This window comes from Eptesicus fuscus, chromosome 1 (genome assembly GCF_027574615.1).
Source record: "Eptesicus fuscus isolate TK198812 chromosome 1, DD_ASM_mEF_20220401, whole genome shotgun sequence".
Classification (NCBI taxonomy): Eukaryota; Metazoa; Chordata; class Mammalia; order Chiroptera; family Vespertilionidae; genus Eptesicus; species Eptesicus fuscus.
The window spans coordinates 54,258,936-54,281,080 of NC_072473.1; the positions used below are offsets into that span (position 1 = coordinate 54,258,936).

General features: G+C 42.0%; 1 protein-coding gene and 1 pseudogene across 1 annotated transcript in view; one reads left to right on the top strand and one right to left on the bottom strand.

Annotated features, from left to right (window-relative positions):
* Window positions 1-22,145, top strand: part of NHSL2 (NHS like 2) — a 375,435-nt gene that overhangs the window by 133,693 nt on the left and 219,597 nt on the right. The gene's annotated exons all lie outside the window — the stretch shown is intronic.
* On the bottom strand, window positions 3,679-3,800 carry LOC114228391 (small nucleolar RNA SNORA11; annotated as a pseudogene).

Sequence of the window (22,145 nt, forward strand, 5' to 3'; positions counted from 1 at the left end):
ATTACAATTGATGTACAATATTATATTAGTTTCAGGTGTGCAACCCAGTGATTAAACATTTATATAACTTACAAAGTGAACACCCTGATAAATCTAGTACCCATGTGACACTATACATACTTATTACAATATTATTGACTATATTCCCTATGCTATGTTTTACATTGTAACCCCCATTTCACTTTTTTGCATGCTTTTTATATGCTGAATAAAAACTTGGGTTTGGCTTGATGAGATTCTAGTAGAGATAATATGTGGAGAAGGAGCTCTAACCAAAGTACTTTTTCCATGGGAAAAAATTTTTAGAAAGTGGGGCTTCCAGAATGGCCATATGGGAAACAACAATTTCATTGGTGAAAATTATTTGAAAAATAGCCTTTTAAAGTCTCTGGAGACTGTCCTGGAGGCATACAGCTAGCACAGAAACATTTATTCAAGAAAAATCTACAAAATCTTGGTAAGAACATTGAGAGTCTGTGACATTTGAGCCACAACCTACTCCAATACATACCCTCCCTCCCAGTCCCCTTTCTAGGAAGCAACCAATTTATGTTACTTTCTTCTTATATTTAGCATCATTTCTCTAAATAAAGCACTTCTTTTATCCCTTTAATTATTGAAAATTATCTGTTTACTTTCTGCTGAACTAGTTGAGAATTCATCACCATTATATAGCTCTATCACTATTTCTTTTATTGGTTAATCTAGTAATTTATGCAATATAGTGACCCTTATGTTTTTGTTCCATCAGTTCTTGGCTGCATATTTATTTTTTTCATTTTTAAAAATTTCTTTATTGATTAAGGTATTACATATGTGTCCTTATCCCCCCATTGCCCCCCCCCCCACTCATGCCCTCACCCCCTGTAGTCTGTGTCCATCGGTTAGGCTTCTATGCATGCATAGAAGTCCTTTGGTTGATCTCTCTCCCTTACCCCCACCCTCCCCTACCTTCCCTCTGAGCTTTGACGGTCTGATCAATGTTTCTCTGTCTCTGGATCTGTTTTTGTTCATCAGTTTATGTTGTTCATTATAGTCCATAAATGAGTGAGATCATGTGATATTTATCTTTCTCTCACTGGCTTATTTCACTTAGCATAATGCTCTCCAGTTCGATCCATGCTGTTGCAAATGGTAGGATATCCTTCTTTTTTATAGCAGAGTAGTATTCCATTGTGTAGATGTATTTTGTTTTTAATCCATTCATCTGCTAATGGGCACTTAGGCTGTTTCCAAATCTTAGCTATGGTGAATTGTGCCGCTATGAACATAGGGGTGCATATATACTTTCTGATTGGTGTTTCTCCTTGCTTGGGATATATTCCTAGAAGTGGGATCACTGGGTCAAATAGGAGTTCCATTTTTAGTTTTTTGAGGAAACTCCATTCTGTTTTCCACAGTGGCTGCACCAGTCTGCAATCCCACCAGCTGTGCACAGGGTTCCTTTTTCTCCGCATCCTCACCAGCACTTGTCATTTGTTGATGATAGCCATTCTGACAGGTGTGAGATTTACCGCATTGTCATTTTGATTTGCATCTCTCTGATAATTAATGACTTTGAGCATGTTTTCATATGTCTCTTGGCCTTCCTTATGTCCTCTTTCGAAAAGTATCTATTTAGGTTTGTTGCCCATTTTTGATTGGGTTATATTCCTTTTGATAAGTTGTATGAGTTCCCTGTAAATGTTGGAGATTAAAGCCTTATCGGTGATAACATTGACAAATATGATCTCCAATACAGTGGGCTTTCTCGTTGTTTTGTTGATGGTTTCTTTTGCTGTGCAAAAGCTTTTTATTTTGATGTAGCCCAATTTGTTTATTTTCTCTTTAGTTTCCATTGCCCTAGGAGCGGTATCAGTTAAGAAATTGCTTCGGCATATGTCTGAGATTTCTCTGCCTGTAGATTCCTCTAATATTTGTATGATTTCCCATCTTATGGTTAAGTCCTTTATCCATTTTGAGTTTATTTTTGTGTATGGTGTAAGTTGCTGGTCTAGTTTCATTTTTTTTGCATGTATCTGTCCAATTTTCCCAACACCATTTATTGAAGAGACTGTCTTGATGCCATTGTATGCTCTTGCCTCCTTTGTCAAATATTAGTTGAGCATAGTGGTTTGGGTCGATTTCTGGGTTATCTATTCTATTCAGTTGATCTATATGTCTGTTTCTGTGCCAGTACCAGGCTGTTTTGAGAACAGTGGCTTAGTAATACAGCTGGATATCTGATATTGAGATCGCACCTACGTTGTTCTTTCTCAGGATCGCTGCAGCTAGTCGGAGTCATTTTTTATTCCAGATGAATTTTTGTAAAGTGCATTCTAGGTCTGTGAAATATGCTCTTGGTATTTTAATGGGGAATGCATTGAATCTATAGATTGCTTTGGATAGTATGGACAATTTAATGATGTTGATTCTACCAATCCATGAACATGGTATGTTCTTTCATCTGTTTATGTCTTCCTCTATCTCTTTTGTCAGTGTCCTGGAGTTTTCTTTGTATAGGTCTTTTACCTCCTTACTTAAGTTTATTTTTGGTATCTTAATTTTTTTGGTGCAATGGTAAATGGGATTGCTTTTTTAGTCTCTCTTTCTGTAAGTTCACTATTGGTGTATAGAAATGCCATAGATTTCTTGGCATTAATTTTGCATCCTGGTACATTGCCGAATTCATTTTTTAAGTCTAATAATTTTTGATGGAGTTTTTAGGGTTTTCTATATACAGTATCATGTCATCTGCGAATAAGGACAGTTTTACTTCTTCTTTTCCAATTTGGATGCCTTTTATTTCTTCTTCTTGTCTACTTGCAATGGCTAGTACTTCCAGTACTATGTTGAACAGGAGTGGTGAGAGTGGGCATCCCTGTCTTTTTCCTGTTCTTAGGGTAAATGGTTTTAGTTTTTGCCTATTGAGTATTATGCTGGCTGTAGGTTTGTCATATAAGGTTTTTATTATGTTGAGGTATGATGCTTCCTTTCCCACCTTGCTGAGAGTTTTTATCAAGAAAGGGTGTTGGATTTTGTCAAATGTTTTTTCTGCATCAATTGCTATAACTATGTGATTTTTATCTCTCAATTTGTTTATGTGCAGTATCATGTTTATTGACCTGTGGATATTGTACCATCCTTGCATCCCTGGGATGAATCCTACTTGGTCATAGTGTATGATCTTTCTGATGTACTGCTGGATGCAATTTGCTAGAATTTTGTTGAGGATTTTGGCATCAATGTTCATGAGGGATATTGGCCTGTAAGATATTTTTCCTTCACTTTCAGTCGGTTTGAGTTCTTTGTTCTGAGATGGGTCTCTTGTAGACAGCATATATATGGCTCATGTTTTTTTTTGTTTGTTTGTTTTTTTGTTTTTTATCCATTCAGCCACTTGATACCTTTTGATTGAAGCATTTAGTCCATTTACATTTAACCCTTTGCACTCGCTTGCTTTTTTCTTGATTCCTTTATTCTACTTGGGATTTAATTTTTTAAATACCCCAGATTTTACAAAGCGCGGCAGTAGAATAAAAAACTGGAGTTTCTTTTCATACAAACTTATTTATTTAATGTAAGAAAAGCCCAAATAAATGAGGAGGGATGGAGGGAGGGAAGGGATGGGCTACCGATGCTAACTGTGTCGAGTCACACTCGACATCCGAGTGCAAAAGGTTAAAGTTATTTTTTTTCATGTATAGGGCGTAATGTCACAGGAAAGTCATACTATCCTGCCACCTGTGAAAAATAAGCCCAAGTTGCTGTTGGATGTGTTTTTCACAGAGGAGCCATTCTTCAGGCTTTCTTCACACCCATAAAGTTATTATCGATAGGTACTTGTTTGTAGCCATTTTATTTTTTTTGTGTGCCTTTGTTCCTTCTTACCTTTTTATTTCTTCTTTTTACACCAGTCCCTTTAACATTTCCTGCATTGCTGGCTTGGTAGTGATAAACTCCCTTAGCCATTTTTGTTTGTTTGTGAAGCTCCTTATTTCTCCTTCAATATTGAATAGTAGCCTTGCTGGATAGAGTATTCTTGGATTCAGTCCCTTGCTTTGCATCACTTTGTAAATTTCTTTCCATTCTTTTCTGGCCTGATGTGTTTCTGTTGAGAAATCATTTGATAATCTAATGAGAGATCCCTTGTACATAACTTTCTGTCTCTCTCTTGTAGCCTTTAAGATTCTGTCTTTGTCCTCAACATTTGCCATTGTGATTATGATGTGTCTTGGTGTGGGTCTTTTGGGGTTCATCTTGTTTGGGAATCTCTGTGCTTGTGTGACCTTTTTTATTCCCCACATCAGGGAAGTTTTCTGACATTATTTCTTCAAATAGGTTTTCTAACCCTTGTTCCTCTTCGTGTTGTTCTGGCACCCCTATTATTTGTATGTTATTTCGTTTCATGTTGTCCCATAGCTCCCTTAGGCTCTCCTCCTGTCTTTTAATTTATTTCTCCAATTGCAGATCAGTTTGGGTGTGTTTTACTTCCCTGTCTTCTAAATCGCTAATTCGGTCCTCTGCTTCTCCTAGTCTACTGTTGAAACTTTCCATGGTGTATTTTATTGCAGCTATATCACTCTTCATTTCTTCTTGATTCTTACATAAGTTATTGATTTTTTCATCCATTTCTTCTTGATTCTTATATAAGTTGTTGATTTTTTCCTTCATCCAGTTTATGAACTGTATGACCCTTATTCTGAATTCTTTTTCTGACATATTGCATGCCTCTGTTTCACTTAGCTGCTTTTCTGGCAATTCCTTCTTTTCTTTCCTTTGGGGGTTTCTTTGTCTACCCATTATTGATCTCACTGATGGATCTAGATGTCTAGTCATGCTGGGGCTGCTCCTTGGGTGGAAGTGGCTCCTTGGGCTGCGGTTGATCCTTGGGTTTTCATGGCAGTGGCTGCTCCTCAGTTGTCAGCAGCTCCTCTCGTGGGTGCTGTTCTTCTGGCTGGTCGGAGGAGGCTTCTCCCACAGCTCCTGCTCCTCAGACAGGGAGGGGTGTGCTGATCACGAGGCTGCTGCTCCTCAGATGGTAGCGGGCTGCTCATATGGCTGCTGCTCCTCGGACAGGGGCGGACTGCTCACGTGGCTGCTGCTCCTTGGGTGGGGGCTGTTTGCATGTGGCTGCTGGTCCTCGGACCGGATGAGCTGCTTGCGAGGCTGCTGCTCCTTGGACAGGGGAGGCTGCTTGCAGGGCTTCTGCTCCTCATTTGGGGGTAGGCTGCTCATGAAACTGCTGCTCCTCGGATCGGGGATGGCTGCTTGAGCAGCTGCTGTTCCTCAGATGGGAGTGAGCTACACGTGCAGCTGCTGCTCTGCAGATGGGGGCAGGCTGCTCACCCTGCTGCTGCTTGTAGGACAGGTGTGGGTTGCATGTGGCTGCCGCTCCTCGGATGGGGGCGGGCTGCTCGCGTGGCTGCAACTCCTTGGACATGGACGGTTTGCTCATGTGGCTGCTGCTCCTCGGTCCGGGGTGGGCTGCTCATGTGGCTGCTGCTCCTCGAATGGTGGAAGGCTGCTTGTGGAGCTGCTGCTCCTCAGATGGGGGCAGGCTGTGCAGGGCTTCTGTTCCTTAGTCATGGGCGGGCTGCTCGTGCGGCTGCTGCTCCTTGGACGGGGGTGGGCTGCTTGCATAGTTGCTCTTCCTTGGACGGGAGAGCGGGCTGTTCACACAGCTGCTGCTCCTTAGACAGGGGCAGGCCATGTGAGGCTGCTGTTCTTCGGCTTGGGGCAGGCTGCTCGCAGGGTTGCTGCTCCTTGGATAGGAGTGGACTGCTCACGTTTGTGCTGCTTGTGTCATCGCAGTGCCGTGGGCTTTCTCCAGGAGTCCTCTGCTTTTCCCAGCTGCAAATCATCTCACCAGCTGAGTCTCCTTTGCCAATTTGGGATGGATGTTATTCGTTTCAGCCACTCTATCTGCTCCAGGACAAGGTTCGGGACATGTCATTTTTTCATTTTCACCCAGGAGTCCAGTGTCCACTGCTCCACAGCGCACTTGTTTGTTTTTGTCTTTTTTCCTCCTCTCTTGGCTGCATCTTTAGAATCCTCTCTTGGTAAGATGAGATATTGGAACCCTTTCCCTTCCTCTTGGCTCTCCTCCCCACCTACCCCTCTCACCATTTGGTGTCTTGGTAAGAAATCTAGTACTTATTGAAAGAGACCTTGTCTTCAAAAGATGAGAGATGAAACTAACTTTTATTGAGCATTTGTTATATGCCAAGAACTGTGCCTGCATCATCACATTTAATCCTCATAGTAACCCTGAACAGGAGATGTATCATAATTTCAATTTCAATTTTACATATGAGAAAGCTATGACCAGACCATGCATCCGGTAGGAGGTCAAGCTGAGATTGGAACCAAAGTTGGAGTCAACCAATGAATGCATAAATACTAGTAAATGGAACAACAAATCTCTCTCTCTCTCTCTCTCTCTCTCTCTCTCTCTCTCCACTCCAAAGCCGCTATTCTTTTTCCAGAGCCCCATGCATGCATCCTTCAGCTTCATTTTCATCTGCAGCTGTTCAAGTCCCCTTTCTGTGGTCAAGGCTTGGACTGGAAGTCTTCATCTATTTTTGGAACACCACAGTGGTTCTGTCTTGTTCACTGATGATGCACTCTCTTCCCAGAGGGAAAGGAAAGGGTGATGAGAGCAAACAGGAGGTAAATGAACCATCCCTGTGGGTGTGTGGAGTGAGTGGATCATCCAGATGGACTTGACGGTCTGGTGGCAGGCCTGGCAGGCCTCTCTCTTCCTGGCAGCCCAGGTCTTTGGAAGCCAGCACAGAAGTCCCAGTTAGCCCCTGAGGTGACACTGGGAATTATTTTACAGCATCACTAAGGCTCTCCCAGCCAGCATGCTGCCTTTGATATGAAAAGCAAATACAAAATTTTGAAGGTTGTAGCTGACTCAGATCATTGCTCTGGTATTGCGGTCATAGACAAATGTGGGAAATTCCCAAATTGACTTTCCCACAGAGCTGTTTTGGAGTGGGGGACAGAAAGAGGCCAGGGGTGGAGAATATATTTTAGTTATTTATTTGATTAGTACTTGTTAAATTGTTGGACCATTTCAAACTGAAGCACTGAGTGGGATTTCCCCAGGGATCACTTCTGGGCATATGGAAGAGTTGAGAGGTCAAGAGGCCTGGCTCAATTTTCCATTCTGAGGAAGGAGAGACTATAATAACATAAAACAGACAATCCCAGATTCTTCCTATTGTTCTTGAGGTTGCTGTCATATTTGGACAACCCCATTAACCCATTTTCCCCCAATCCAAGTCCCCTGGTTTCTTCCTTTCAGTTGGCATTGAAGCCAACCATCTATATTGGAGTCATTTTGACTTTTCCCTCTTTTTGCCTATTGCCAACCTATCTACTTCACCTCAGCCCCATACACTGACAGACACACACGTGCATGCACCCACACATGCACATACACATGCAGTCTACAAGTCCCACCTTATTTATTTGCAATGTTTTACACATTCTTCCTTTCCCCTCTCTTGTTAGTGACTCCCAACCTCATTACCTCAGGTCTACGCTATTGAGTTCTTTAGCCACTTTCTGTGCCTCCAATTATACCTTCCACCCCACTGGACTGGCCCTAATCCATCTTGTCACCACTGCTGGATGAATCTTCCCACGGAACAGCTTTCTGAGATTGGCTCAGACTTGCCCAAAATTTCTCTGCTGCTAACAGTGTAAAATCCAAATGCCCTGGCTTGCCATTGAAGGCCCCATGCTTGCTGCTCTTAACCTTGATTTCAGGGCCCAGTTCTTGCCAATTACATACTGGAATGAGGCATTCTTGAAAATAGAGAACATATCTGGTTTACTGACAGCACAGGAGGATGTCTAGGACATCATGGGGGTCATGATTTCTTTGCTGAAGGAATGAAGGAACAAACAGGATAAAGATATCACGGATTCATTTTGTCAAACAGTTGTGTAGAGGCCTCTTTCACTGACTTGTTTGGTGACCTTGGATAAGTCCTTTTCTTTCTCTGAGCTTTGCATCTCGAACAGCAATCCTAAACTTAACAGCAATTAGGCCCTACGGGCCTGCAGACATGCTTTGTTGGTTGGCACATTAAAATGATTTTAAATGCCTTGTTGTAAGGCATGTGATCTCTAGTTCCCTGCCCCTCTCTCATTTTTTATACCTCCCCTCCTCTCTCATTTTCATTAGCTACTTGGTGCGTAAAGGCATTTACATTTGTGACCCTCGGATTGGGTGGTGTTTATGCACCTTTCAACTCTGGCAAGGCAGAGATTCTTTGTTTGAACTGCTTTGAAAAGAAAATTGCAAATGCTTTGCTTAAGTGGTTTCCAATGTCAACTAATATACAGCAGCCAGGCCTGACTGGCTCTGCCCTCCTGAAACAGGCCACCAAGGCACAGTGGTATGTGCCCTTAGTATTTCTGACTTTGGCAGTCAGATGCAGAGGGAGATGTTAATTGCATTGAAAGTGATTGTCTTCACATAGCCCAGCACAAGTGGGGTCAATTTATAGTCTACAAAGAACCAAGCACAGCCTGCCCATTGGCAGGCAGCTGGGCATACACAGGGGCATTGGTTGCAGGCACAAAGTATGAATTGAACCCAAGTTCCTGGCAGGGTCCTTTCCAGAACAAAGTGCTGAATGTGGAGTGTGTATTGGCAGGCATTGCTCTCGCTGTCTGACTGGCTCTCAGTGGCCCTGCCCACAGAGAGACTCTCAGAGATGTGCTGGGTATGAAGGGAAGTTCAGTGATGGCATTCTCACCTCTGGGCTCCTTTGCATTAGCCGGTCCCAAGGGACACATAAGCTGCAAATCTGCTTGGCCTCAGGCTGGCAAGACCCTGCTCACTGGGACATGCTAGAGGAACACAGCGGCTAGAAGGCACTGGCCCAGCTGGGACAGCATTTGAGCCCCACACGTTTGGGCAGCATCTGGGCAAAAGGTACCGAGAAGGGGCAGAGTGCTGGTGTGGGTGAATGTGCCTATGGCTGGGCACAACCACTGTGTAAAGTGGCACCACTGATGGCCCATGGTGCCAAATGGCTGCAGTGACATGGGGGTACTTATAAGTCATTTCATGTGTCTGGAACAACCCTAGAGAGCTTCCTGGGGTGAAAGGGATTGACTCTGTGACTTTACCTCCCTGTTTCTGTCTTTTCCTGCTTGGTAGCTTATGAACTCAGGAAGACAAATCCCTAGTACTGTTTCTCAAAGCCAAATAGAATGTAGAAGGTAAACTTTCCAAAGAAACTTTATGGGACACTTTTCAAAGCCCTAGAGAAACAGTTTTAGATTTTTCGTGTTGTTGGTTTCCTTTATATGACTGCAATCTGCTCTTGTCAGCAAGGAGTTGGGTGAGATACAACTGTTGCATCTACAAGGGGCAGTGGGTACACCTGCTGTGGAAGTGCCAGCTGTGAGGGGTGGGAGAGGCTGGCTATGCAGGGCTGGGCTGTGGACAGGACCATAGACCATGCACACGTGACAGCATGATGGGATGGGTGGTGTGACTGTGGGTGTGCTGTGTGTTATGCACATGTTTGTGAGATGACTGGGGACCTAGCTGTAGCTGTCATGTGTGGATCTGTTGCATGTAGGTTGAAACCAGGATGTCCTGACAGTGCCAGGAGCCAGTAGGGAAGATAAGGCCAGAGAGCCCCAGTGTCAGCTAGATGGGTACAGAATGAATTGCTGTCACCTGAATGTCCACGGAGCCAGTGGGCTTGTGTCTGGCAGCACTTGATGGTGTTGGAAGGCTTCCATGCCTTCTCTAAGTGGTCTGCAGCATTTCAGCTGGAAGCCGCGGAAGTCTATGCATGGAGTGTGCCATTTTTGGCACACTTAGCCACCCCCAGTACCTTAGAAACATAGCAGGGCAAGGAGACAAGGCTGAGTCCTTGGTTGCAGACCCATACTGTGCCTCATGCTCAGCTAAAAGCCTGGTTATCATCACACAGTAAGGAATCATGATGAAATGCAATCTCCTGCTGAGACTGGGGTTGCTGTTCTTTATCTTCTGAGTAATTGGAGTTCAGGGCAAGCCAAGCCCTAGTCTGGGTTCTGCAGTTGCTTCCTGCAGACTGTGCAAGTCCTGCATCCCCTGCTACCATTGTGAGGAGAGTTCTCGCACACCTTGGAGGGTTTGAGGTGGAGATGATGGTCCTGTCATTGACAGACATTTGGGTCTTTATCCCAATGTCTACTAACCCACTGCCTAGACATGGCAAGATCATTTAGTTTACATGGCATGGGGGCTCTGCCTGAATGAGCCAAGGTTGTTCTTCTATTAGTGAGCAAAAAATTGTGGCCAGTAAGTAGGCATTGGAGGCCCCTGACCAGGGGAAGCAAACTCATGCATGCAGGGCCACGCTCCCCACCCCAGCCCTCTCCGATGTGACCAGATCAAAAATATGTGCAAGGTATATTTAACCTTCTGGTTGCCAGATTGTGACCCATGTGAGAAGCAAAATTTAATAATACATGATTGAGAATTCTTTTTGCCTGGCGAAATCTTTCCTGATCTTCCAAACCCAGCTTACATGGCATCTCTGTGACACTTTCTGACTCCCTTCCTTATGCCAAATGAATACTTGTCTCTCTGATCCTTTAGTGTCTCTATCATAGCATATTAGAAAATTCACTCATTCATTCATTCAATAAGCCTTTTTTTAAACTTTATTGTTCAGATTATTACAGTTGTTCCTCTTCCCCACCCCCCCATAGCTCCCCTCCACCCGGTTCCCACCCCACCCCACACCATGCCTTTACCGCCCCCACTGTCCTCATCCATAGGTGTATGATTTTTGTCCAGTCTCTTCCCGCACCCCCCACACCCTTTCCCCCCCCCAAGGATTGTCAGTCCACTCCCTTTCTATGCCCCTGATTCTATTATATTCACCAGATTATTCTGTTCATCAGATTTTTTATTCACTTGATTTTTAGATTCACTTGTTGATAGATACGTATTTGTTGTTCATAATTTTTATCTTTACCTTTTACTTCTTCTTCCTCTTCTTAAAGAATACCTTTCAGTATTTCATATAATACTGGTTTGGCGGTGATGAACTCCTTTAGCTTTTTCTTATCTGTGAAGCTCTTTATCTGCCCTTCAATTCTGAATGATAGCTTTGCTGGGTAGAGGAATCTTGGTTGTAGGTTCTTGCTATTCATCACTTTGAATATTTCTTACCACTCCCGTCTGGCCTGCATAGTTTCTGTTGAGAAATCAGCAGACAGTCGTATGGGTGCTCCCTTGTAGGTAACTGTTTTTCTCTTGCTGCTTTTAATATTCTCTCTTTGTCTTTTGCTCTTGGCATTTTAATTATGATGTGTCTTGGTGTGGTCCTCTTTGGATTCCTTTTGTTTGGGGTTCTCTGCACTTCCTGGACTTGTAAGCCTATTTCTTTCACCAGGTGGGGGATGTTTTCGGTCATTATTTCTTCAAATAGGTTTTCAGTATCTTGCTCTCTCTCTTCTTCTGGCACCCCAATAATTCGGATGTTGGTACCCTTGAAGTTGTCCCAGAGGCTTCTTACACTATCTTCATATTTTTGGATTCTTTTTTCTTTTTGCTTTTCTGGTTGGGTGTTTTTTGCTTCTTTGTATTTCAAATCTTTGACTTGATTCTTGTGATCCTCTACTCTGCTATTGGATCTCTGTATATTGTTTTTTATTTCAGTCAGTGTATGCTTAATTTCTACTTGGTCCCTTTTCATATCCTCGAGGATCTCACTAAATTTATCAGCCTTTTCTAGAAAATTCTTGAAAAACCTTATAAGCATGGTTTTGAACTCTATCCAGTCGTTTGCTTTCCTCCATTTCTTTCATTTGTGACCTGTTTCTTTGTCTCCACATTTTGGCTGCTCCCCTGAGTTGATAGAGTGGCTTTGTGTGCTAGGTGTCCTATAGGGCCCAGTGGCTCAGCCTCCCCAGTTACCTGAGGTGGACAGTCTTGGTGCACCCCTTTGTGAGCTGTGTGCACAGTCTTGTTGTAGTTAACCCTTGATTGTTGTTGGTATCACTGGGAGGAATTGACCTCTGGGCCAATTGGCTGTGAGGATCAGCTGTGTCTATGATGGGAGAACTTCTGTGCTGGAGACACCCTTATGAGGCAAGACTTGCTTCAGTGGGGCTTTGGTGCTCACTGAGTCTGCCCCCTGAGTGTGCCTCTTATGAATCTGAGGAATTGTAATCTGGATGGTCTTACTCTGACCCCTGGGTACACTGGCTCTTGGATCTCCAAGGAGGTGCTAATTTAGCCTCTGTCTGAGGCCACCCAGCAGGAGCTACAGAGAGATATGCAGATTCCTCTTCTTTGTTTGGGTTTTGGAGGTGCCCAGATGAGGCCCAGCTGTGAAGCAATGCAAGCTGCTGTGGGGCCTTGGGCCTTCTTTTGGATGTTCTGGGTCTCTCTGACTCAGCTGCAGTTTGATAGGTACATTTAGATTTCAAAGGACCAGGCCATTCATATGCAAAAGCCTCTGTGCACAGCTTGGATGGGGTGGAGTCTCAGGGCGGAGCAAACAGCAATGGCTTCCCGTCAGCCCTGCCCTAAGAGGCCCCCAGGTCTCAGTGTCCCGTGGTAATTGCTGCAAGCACCTCTGAGAGAAAGCCACCCTCAAGTTCTGCCCGCTGCCAGACAGTCCAGTTTCTCCCCTTATGAGTCTGGGTCCCCAGATTCTCGCCCGGAACTGGAGTTCAGAGCAGTCGGGAGCTTGTGTCTCCCTCCGGATTGAAAAAGCCAGCCGCGTACTCAGTTGCCAGCCCTCTCCGTGCACGTGCCTCCGTACCTCTGCATTTTACTTCCACAGCTCCTGAGTCTCAGTGTGCTTTTCTCTTCCCTTCTAGTTGTAGAATTTCCACTTAGCCAGCCTTCCTGTGGTTCTGGATGATGTCCGTTTGACTTTTAGTTGTAGTTTTGAAGTGGTTGTGCGAGGTGGCAAATTCAGGTGTTTACCTATGCCGCCTTCTTGGTTTTTCCTGGAACCAAAATTTCCTGGTTTATTTTTTAATCTTCACCCAAGGATATTTATTCCATTGACTTTTTTTAACTTTTATTTTATTATTTTTAAAATTATTTCTTGTTGAAAGTATTACATATGTCCCCTTTCCCTGACTTGTCCTCTCCCAGCCTGCCCCAGCCCCCCAGCCCTAGCCTTCACTTTCCCCCATTGTCTGTATCTATTGGTTATGCTTATATGCATACAAGTTCTCTTAAACCTCCCCACCCTCCCCTGTCCATTGACTTTTTTAGAGAGAGTGGTGGAGAGGAAGGAGGGTGGGAGAGAGAAACATCTATGTGAGAGAGACACATTGATTGGTTGCCTCCAGTTTGCATCTGGACTGGGGCCAGGGATAGAGCCTGCAACCATATATGCCCTTGACTGGGAATCGAGCCAATGCTCTAACCACTGATCCAAACTGGCCAGGGCTATCCTTCATTTTGTTTATGTGGTGTATCACATTTATTGACATGTAAATTTTGTACCTACCTTGCATCCCAGGAATGCATCCTACTTGATCATGGTGTCTGATCTTTTTTAATGTATTGCAGGAGCCTGTTTGTTAATATTTTGTTGAAGATTTTAGCATCTATGTTCATCAGGGATATTGGCCTATGGTTTTCTTTCTTTGTAGTGTCTTTATCTTGTTTTGGAATTAGGATAATGCTGGTCTTATAAAATGAGCTCTGGAGTCTTTCCTCCTCTTGAATTTTTTTGGAGTAGTTTGAGAAGAATAGGTGTTAGTTCATCTTTGAATGTTTGGTAAAATTCACCTGTGAAGCCATGTGATCCCGGACTTTTTTGTTTTTGTGAGTTTTTCATTACTACTTCAGTTTCACTAGTTAATTTGTCTATTCTATGATTCTTCTTTATTTCATTTTGGAAGATTGTATGTTTCTAGAAATTTACCCATTTCTTGCAGATTGTCCAATTTGTTGGCATATAGTTGTTTGTAGTATTTTCTTACAATCCTTTGTATTTCTTTGGTGTAAGCTATTACTTCTTCTCTTTCATTTATGGTTGTTTTTTTTTTTGGGGGGGGGGGAGTCCTCTCTCTTTTTTCTTGATGAGTCTGGTTAAAGTTTTGTCACTCTCCTTTAGCTTTGCAAAGAACCAGCTCTTGGTTCTATTGATCTTATGTATTGTTTTTTTTTAGACTCGTTTTCATTTATTTCTGCTCTGATCTTTATTATTTCCTTCCTTCTACTCACTCCTGGCTTTGTGTCTTGTTTTTTTTTTTCTTTTTCAGATTGCACTAAGTGTAAAGTTATAGTACTTATTTGAGCTTTTTATTGTTTTGTGTTTTTTGTTTTTTTTTTGTTTTTTTTTTGAGATAGGCCTGTAATGCTATGAATTTCCCTCTTAGGGCTGCTTTTTCTTTGTGTCCCACAGATTTGGGGTTGTTGTGTTCTCATTTTCATTTGTTTCAAGGTCTCTTTTTATTTCTTCCTTGATCTGATTGTTAACCCATTCATTGTTTAGTAACAAGTTAGTTAGCCTCCATGTCTTTGTGTGTTTTTCACTTTTTCTTGTGATTGATTTCTAGTATCATACCATTGTGGTCAGAGAAGATGCTGGATATGATTTTAATCTTCTAAAATTTATTGAGACTTGTTTTGTGTTCTAATGTGGTTTATCCTAGAAAATGTTCTATGTGAAATTGAAAAGAATGTATATGCTCCTGCTTTGGGGGAAAATGTTCTGAATATATCCATTAAATTCATCTGATCTAGTGTGTTATTTAAGGCTGCTGTTTCCTTGTTGATTTTCTGTCTGGAAGCTAGGCATTGATGTCAACGGGTAGTTAAAATTCCCTACTATAGCTGTATTACTGTTTACCTCTCCCTTACGCACATCAAGATTTGCTTTACATATGTAGATGCTTCAATGTTGGGTGCATAAATGTTTGCAAGGTTCCTCTTGTTGGATTGCTCTCTTTATCATTATGTAGTATCCTTCTTTGTCTCTTACTAAAGCCTTTAATGTCTATTTTGTTAGATATTATTGCTAGTCTAGCTTATTTTTCATTTCCATTTACATGAAATATTCTTTTCCATCCTTTTACTTTTAGCCTGTGCATATCTTTCATTCTGAGTGGGTTCTCCTATAAACATCATATATATGGGTCTTATTTTCTTATCCATTCAGCTCCCTATGTATTTTGATTGGAACATTTAAGCCATTTACCTTTAAAGTGATTATTGATAGTTACATATTTATTGCTATTTCATTCTTTAACTATGTTCCTCTGTTTTTATTTTCTTCCTTTTCTGCTTCTTCTTAAGAAGACCCTTTACCATTTTTTAAAATGCTGGTTTAGTGGTAACAAACTCCCTATAGTTTTTTTCTTTTCTGGGAAGCTCTCTATTTCTCCTTCAATTTTAGATGACAGCCTTACTGGGCAAAGCAGTATTGGTTGTAGGTCCTTGCTTTTCATCATTTTGAATATTTCATGCCAATTCCTTCTGGCTTGAACTATTTCTCTTGAGAAATCAGCTGATGATCTTATGGCAGTTCCCTTGTAGGTAACTGTCTTCCTCTTGCTGCTTTTAAGATCCTCTCTTTGTCTTTAACCTTTGCCATTTTAAGTTTGATGTGGCTTGGTGGGCCTCTTTTGGTTCATTTGTTTGGGATCCTCTGTGCTTCATGGACATGTGTGTCATTTTCCTTCACCAGGTTAGGGAAGTTTTCAGCCATTATTTCTTCAACTAGGTTCTCAATACTTTGATCACTATCTTCTCCTTCTGGTACCCCTATGATGAGGATATTGTTACTTTTCATTTTGTCCCAAAGTTTCCTTAGACTATCATCATTTTTTTTTTAATTCTTTTTTCTTTTTGAGTGTTTGATTTGTGTTTTCTGCTACCTTGTCTTCCAAATCATGAATTTAATTCTCTGCTTCATCTAACATACTGTTGATTCCTTCTAGTGTATTATTCATTTCATATAGTCTTCCTTCTGCTTTTTAATAGTTCCCATGTACCTTTTTTTTGTTAATTCTCACCCGAAGATATTTTTTCCATTAATTTTTTTTTCAGAAAGAGTGGAAGGGAGGAGTGGAGGGGGAGAGAGAGAGAGAGAGAAAGAGAAAGAAATATCAATGTGAGAAAGACACATCAATTGCTTGCCTCCTGCATGCACCCTGACAGGGGCTGTGGATCAAACCTGCAACCCAGGTATGTGCCCTTGACCAGGAATCGAACCCACAATCTTTTGGTGTGTGGGCCAATGCTCTAACCATTGAGTAACACCAGCCAGGGCTATGCCCTTTGTAATGCTGCTGTTGAAGTTCTTTATAGTTCTCACTCACTTCCTTTAGCATCCTTATAACCATTTTTTTTTTAACTCAGTATCTGGTTAATTGCTTGCCTCCATTTCATTTAGCTCTTTTTTTTGTGGAGATTCTCCTGTTCTTTCATTTGGGGCATGTTTGTCTCCTCATTTTGGCTGTCTCTTTGTGTTTGTTTCTATGTGTTAGGTAGATTTGCTATGACTCCAAGACTTGGGAGGGTGACCTTATGTAGTAGCTGTTTTGTGGGACCCTGTAGCACAGTCTCCTTAATCACCTGTGCTGGGTGTTTCAGGAATGTCCCTTGCATGGATTATGTAGAACCTCCTGTTTTAATTGAGTCTTGATTGCTATTGGCTTATATGTGTGTGGGATCAACCCTCAGTCTGCCTGACTGTGAGGATCAACCCTGACCATAGTGTATGAGTTGCCATGCAGGTGCTGACTATATGAAGCAGAATTTGCCTCAGCAGTGTGTGGTGCCTTCCAAGATCTCCCTTTGGATATGCTGTTTGTGAAGCTAATTAGACCCTGCTCTGATATTGTCTGAAGCTGGCCACTAGGTGTGTTGATTCTAGGGCCTCTTGGGAGGGACTCTGGAGCAGGCCAATGTCAGATGTTGCCTATGCCTCACCTTGGGCAACCTATTTGGAGCTACAAATTGATCCACAGTTTGTGGCTGCCTCTGCTGGACCTGGGTGTGCACAGGAAGGATCAAACTACATACTAAAGCTGGCTTTTACCAGCACTGGGTTTGGGGGCAGGTCAGTAAAAGTTCTGAGGAACCCCAAGGTCTGCTTCTGCCTCCTCCGCCTGCTGGTCACTGAAAGACCTTCTGGTGATAATCAAGTTGCATGCACTAGGTTTTTAGTGAACTACCAGATAGAGGTGAGAGGTGTTCATCAGATCTATACAGATTTAAACTTGGTGCCAGTGCTAGGTATGAGACACTCAGGAAATGTCCCAGGATATACCAAGTCTAGATGCCACCCACAGGGTATTTGCACATCTTTATGGTGTGGTGTGGTCTCAGGGAGTCATCAGGCTGAGGCCCACAAAGTTTATGAAATCCAATAAAAACAAGATTTGGTCATGTGAAGGTAAGGCTCTGCACTGGTTGGATGTGCAAGTGAAAAATTTCCCCTGTCCTAGAGCCACACAGCTCAGTCTGCCCCAGATTCTTCCAGGAGCCTTATCTCTGCTGGGTAGGGCCACTGGGAATCAGGAGAGGGGGAGGTGCAGGTCAGGCTTGGGGGAAGTTGAAGGGTATGGTCCCCACCCCAGAGCCACACAACTCAGTCTGTCCCAGATTCTTCCCAGACTATGGCAGGGCAGAGCTACTAGGAATCAAAAGGGTGGGGCCACTGAGAGCCCAGAGAGAGAGAGGCTAGTGGACCTCCTATGAGGAGGAGGTGCCAGTCAGGTTAGGATTAGGGTTACGGTTAGGGTTAGGTGACCAGGAGTGCCTGCCCTGGGGAATCTAACCTTGCCACAGTTGAAAGTTGGGGGAATGGCCCCAACCCCAAAGCCACACAGCTCAGTCACTGACACCCTTGAGACTGCCCAGACCTCTACACCCCGGCCTAGGCAATTGACTTCTCAACAGGGCAGAAGCTCCATAGGTTGGGTTGGCAGGGAGTCCAGAGTAGGTCTATTGCATTCCCCAGGCTGATACTGCGGGTAGGGGAGTATTCCAACCAAGAATGATGGTGTTTGCAGTACAGTACTGTGACATAGCACAGGGTATCCTGTGGTTGTTTCTTCACCTTGCTCCCCAGGGCCACAAACCACCATCTCACCTCTCACAACTCCAGTCCATTCTGTCCTCACTACAATGGATCCCAGGGTGAGTGGCTAAGAATAAAATATTGTACATTGGCCTTCTAAGAGGGTGCCTGTGGCCCTGGCTGGGTAGCTCAGTTGGTTAGAGCATCATTCCAATTCACCAAGGTTGTGGGTTCTATCCCTGGTCAGGGCACATATAAGAATCAACCGATAACCTGTTTGAAGAAATGACAGAAAACTTCCCTGATATTGGCAAGAAAAAAACTATGCAAGTCCAAGAAGTACATAGAGTCCCAAACAAGTTGAACCCCAAAAGACCAACACCAAGACACATCATAATTAAACTTGCGAACACCAACGACAAAGTAAGAATCTTAAAGGCTGCCAGAGAGAGACATAAAGTTACCTACAAGGGATCTCCTGTTATAATATCAACTGATTTCTCAAGAGAAACACACCAGGACAGAAGGGAATGGAATGAAATATACAAAGTGATGCAAAGCAAGGGACTGAATCCAAGAATACTATACCCAGCAAGGCTATCATTCAAAATTGAAGGTGGAATCAGGAGCTTCACAGACAAAAAAAGGTCTAAGGGAGTTTATTACCACCAAACGAGCAATGCAAGAAATGCTAAAGGGTCTGCTGAAAAGAAAGAAAGAAAGAAAGAAAGAAAGAAAGAAAGAAAGAAAGAAAGAAAGAAAGAAAGAAAGAAAGAAAGAGAAAGCAAAGAAGGAACACACGGGTAAAGAATAAAAATGGCGACAAATAAGTACTTATCAATAATAACTTTAAATGTAAATGGATTAAATGCCACAATCAAAAGATATAGAGTAACGGATTGGATAAGAAAGCATGAACCATATATCTGCTGTCTACAAGAAACCCACCTCAGAAAAAAAGACACACACAGACTGAGGGTGAAGGGATGGAAAGGGTTTTTCAAGCGAATGGAAATGCAAAAAAAAAGCTGGGGTAGCAATACTTATATCTGACAAATTAGATCTCAAAGTGAAGGACATAAAAAGAGATAATGAAGGCCACTTCATAATACTAAAGGGAGCAATCCAACAAGAAGAAATAACTCTGGTAAACATATACGCACCCAATACAGGAGCACCCAAATACATTAAAAAAAAAAAAAAAACCTCCTGGAGGATATCAAGGGAGAGATTGACAGCAATACAATCATAGTAGGGGACTTTAATACCCCACTATCACCATTGGACAAATCCTCTAAACAAAAAAATCAGCAAAGAAACATCAATCCTAAATGACTCAATAGACCAGATGGAATTAATTGACATCTTCAGAACAATGCACCCAAAAGCCACAGAATATACATTCTTCTCAAGTGCACATGGGTCATTTTCAAAGATAGACCATATACTGGGTCACAGTCAAAGTCTCTTCAAATTCAATAAGATAGAAATCATATCAAGCATCTTCTCAGATCACAATGCCATAAAACTGGAAATCAACTACAATAAAAGCAATCCAAAAATATCAAACACATGGAGACTAAACAGCATGCTATTAAACAATGACTGGGTAACCAGAGAGATCAAAGAAGAAATAAAAAACATCATGGCAACAAATGACTGAAAACACAACAATCCAAAATCTATAAGACACAGCGAAAGCAGTCTTGAGAGGGAAATTCATAGCTCTACAAGCCTACTGCAAAAAAAAAAAAAAAAAAAAAGAAACAATGGTAATAAATTACCTTACCCTACAACTCAAAGAGCTAGAAAGAGAGCAACAAGAAAAGCCCAGTGTAAGCAGAAGGAAGGAAATAATAAAGATCAGAGCGGAGATGAACGACATAGAGACCAAAAAAACAAACAAAAACAAAACAAAAACAAAAAAACAATACAAAAGATCAACAAAACCAAGAGCTGGTTCTTTGAAAGGATAAACAAGATTGATGGACCTCTAGCCAGGCTCACCAAGAAGCAAAGAGAGAGGACCCAAATAAACAAAATCAGAAGTGAAAGAGGAGAAATAACAACAGACTCCACAGAAATACAAAGGCTTGTTAAAAATACTATGAACAATTCTATTCCAACAAACTGGACAACCTGGAGGAAATGGACATATTCCTAGAAAAATACAAGCTTCCAAAACTCAATCAGGAAGAATCTAAAAATCTCAATAGGCCAATAACTATGGAAGAAATTGAAGCAGTCATCAAAAAGCTCCAAGCAAACAAAAGCCCAGGACCAGACGGCTTCAAGGGGAGTTTTACCAAACATTTAAGGAAGAACTAAAAGCTATGCTTCTGAGACGATTCCAAAAAATACAAGAGGAAGGAACACTTCCAAGCTCATTTTATGAAGCCAGCATTACCTTAATACCAAAACTAGATAAAGACAACACAATGAAAGAGAATTACAGGCCAATATCCCTCATGAACATAGATGCCAAAATCCTCAACAAAATTCTAGCAAATCGGATTCAGCAGTACATCAGAAAGATCATACATCATGACCAAGTAGGATTCATCCCAGGGATGCAAGGATGGTACAATATCCACAAATCAATAAATGTGATACATCACATAAACAAATTGAGAGATAAAAACCACATAGTCATATCAATTGATGCAGAAAAAGAATTTGACAAAGTCCAACACCCATTTTTTGGTAAGAACTCTCAGCAAGGTGAGAATAGAAGGATCATACCTCAACATAATAAAAGCCATATATGACAAACCCACAGCCAACATCATACTCAATGGGCAAAAACTAAAACCATTTCCCCTAAGAACAGAAACAAGACAGGAATGCCCACTCTGACCACTCCTGTTCGACATAGTACTGGAAGTATTTGCCATTGTGATCAGACAAGAAGAAGAAATAAAAGGCATCCAAATTGAAAAAGAAGAAATAAAACTGTCCTTATTTGCACATGACATGATATTGTACATAAAAAACCCTAAAGACTCCATCAAAAAAACTATTAGACTTAATAAATGAATTTGGAAATGTAGCAGGATACAAAATTAACTCCAAAAAATCTTTGGCATTTCTATACACCAATAGTGAACTTACAGAAAGAGAGACTAAAAAAGCAATCCATTTACCATCGCACCAAAAAAATTAAGAAACCTAGGCATAAACTTAACTAAGGAGGTAAAAGACCTATACCTGCAAAACTATAGGACACTGAAAAAAGAGATAGAGGAAGACATAAACAGATGGAAGAACAAACTATGTTCATGGATTGGTAGAATCAACATCATTAAAGTGTCCATACTACCCAAAGCAATCTATAGATTCAATGCAATCCCCATTAAAATACGTACGGCATATATAACAGACCTAGAGAGAACTCTCCAAAAATTCATCTGGAATAAAAAAGACCCCGAATAGCCGCAGCAATCCTGAGAAAGAAGAACAAAGTCGGTGGGATCTCAATACCAGATATCAAGCTGTATAACAAAGCCACTGTTCTCAAACAGCCTGGTACTGGCACAAGAACAGACATATAGACCAATGGAATAGAATAGAGAACCCATATATGGACCCAAACCACTATTCTCAATTAATATTTGACAAAGGAGGCATGAACATTCAATGGAGTCAAGACAGTCTCTTCAATAAATAGTGTTGGGAAAATTGGACAGATACATGCAAAAAAATGAATCTAGACCACCAGCTTACATCATACACAAAAATAAACTCAAAATGGATAAAGCAGTGGTCGGAAAACCACGGCTCGCAAGCTACATGTGTCTCCTTGGCCCCTTGATTGTGGCTCTTACACAATATACCACGTGCGGGCGCGCAAGTACAGTGATTGAAACTTGGTGCCCAATGCGCAGAAGTTGGTTTTCGGCCTGGGCGAGTCTATTTTGAAGAAGTGGCCTTAAAACACTCAAGGGGCCAAAGAGCCGCATGTGGCTCGCGAGCTGCGGTTTGCTGACCACTGGGATAAAGGCCTTAACACAAGATGGGAAACCATAAAAATACTAGAGGAATCCACAGGCAGAGAAATCTCAGACATATGTCGAAGCAATTTCTTCACTGATACTGCTCCTAGGGCAATGGAAACTAAAGAAAAAATAAACAAAT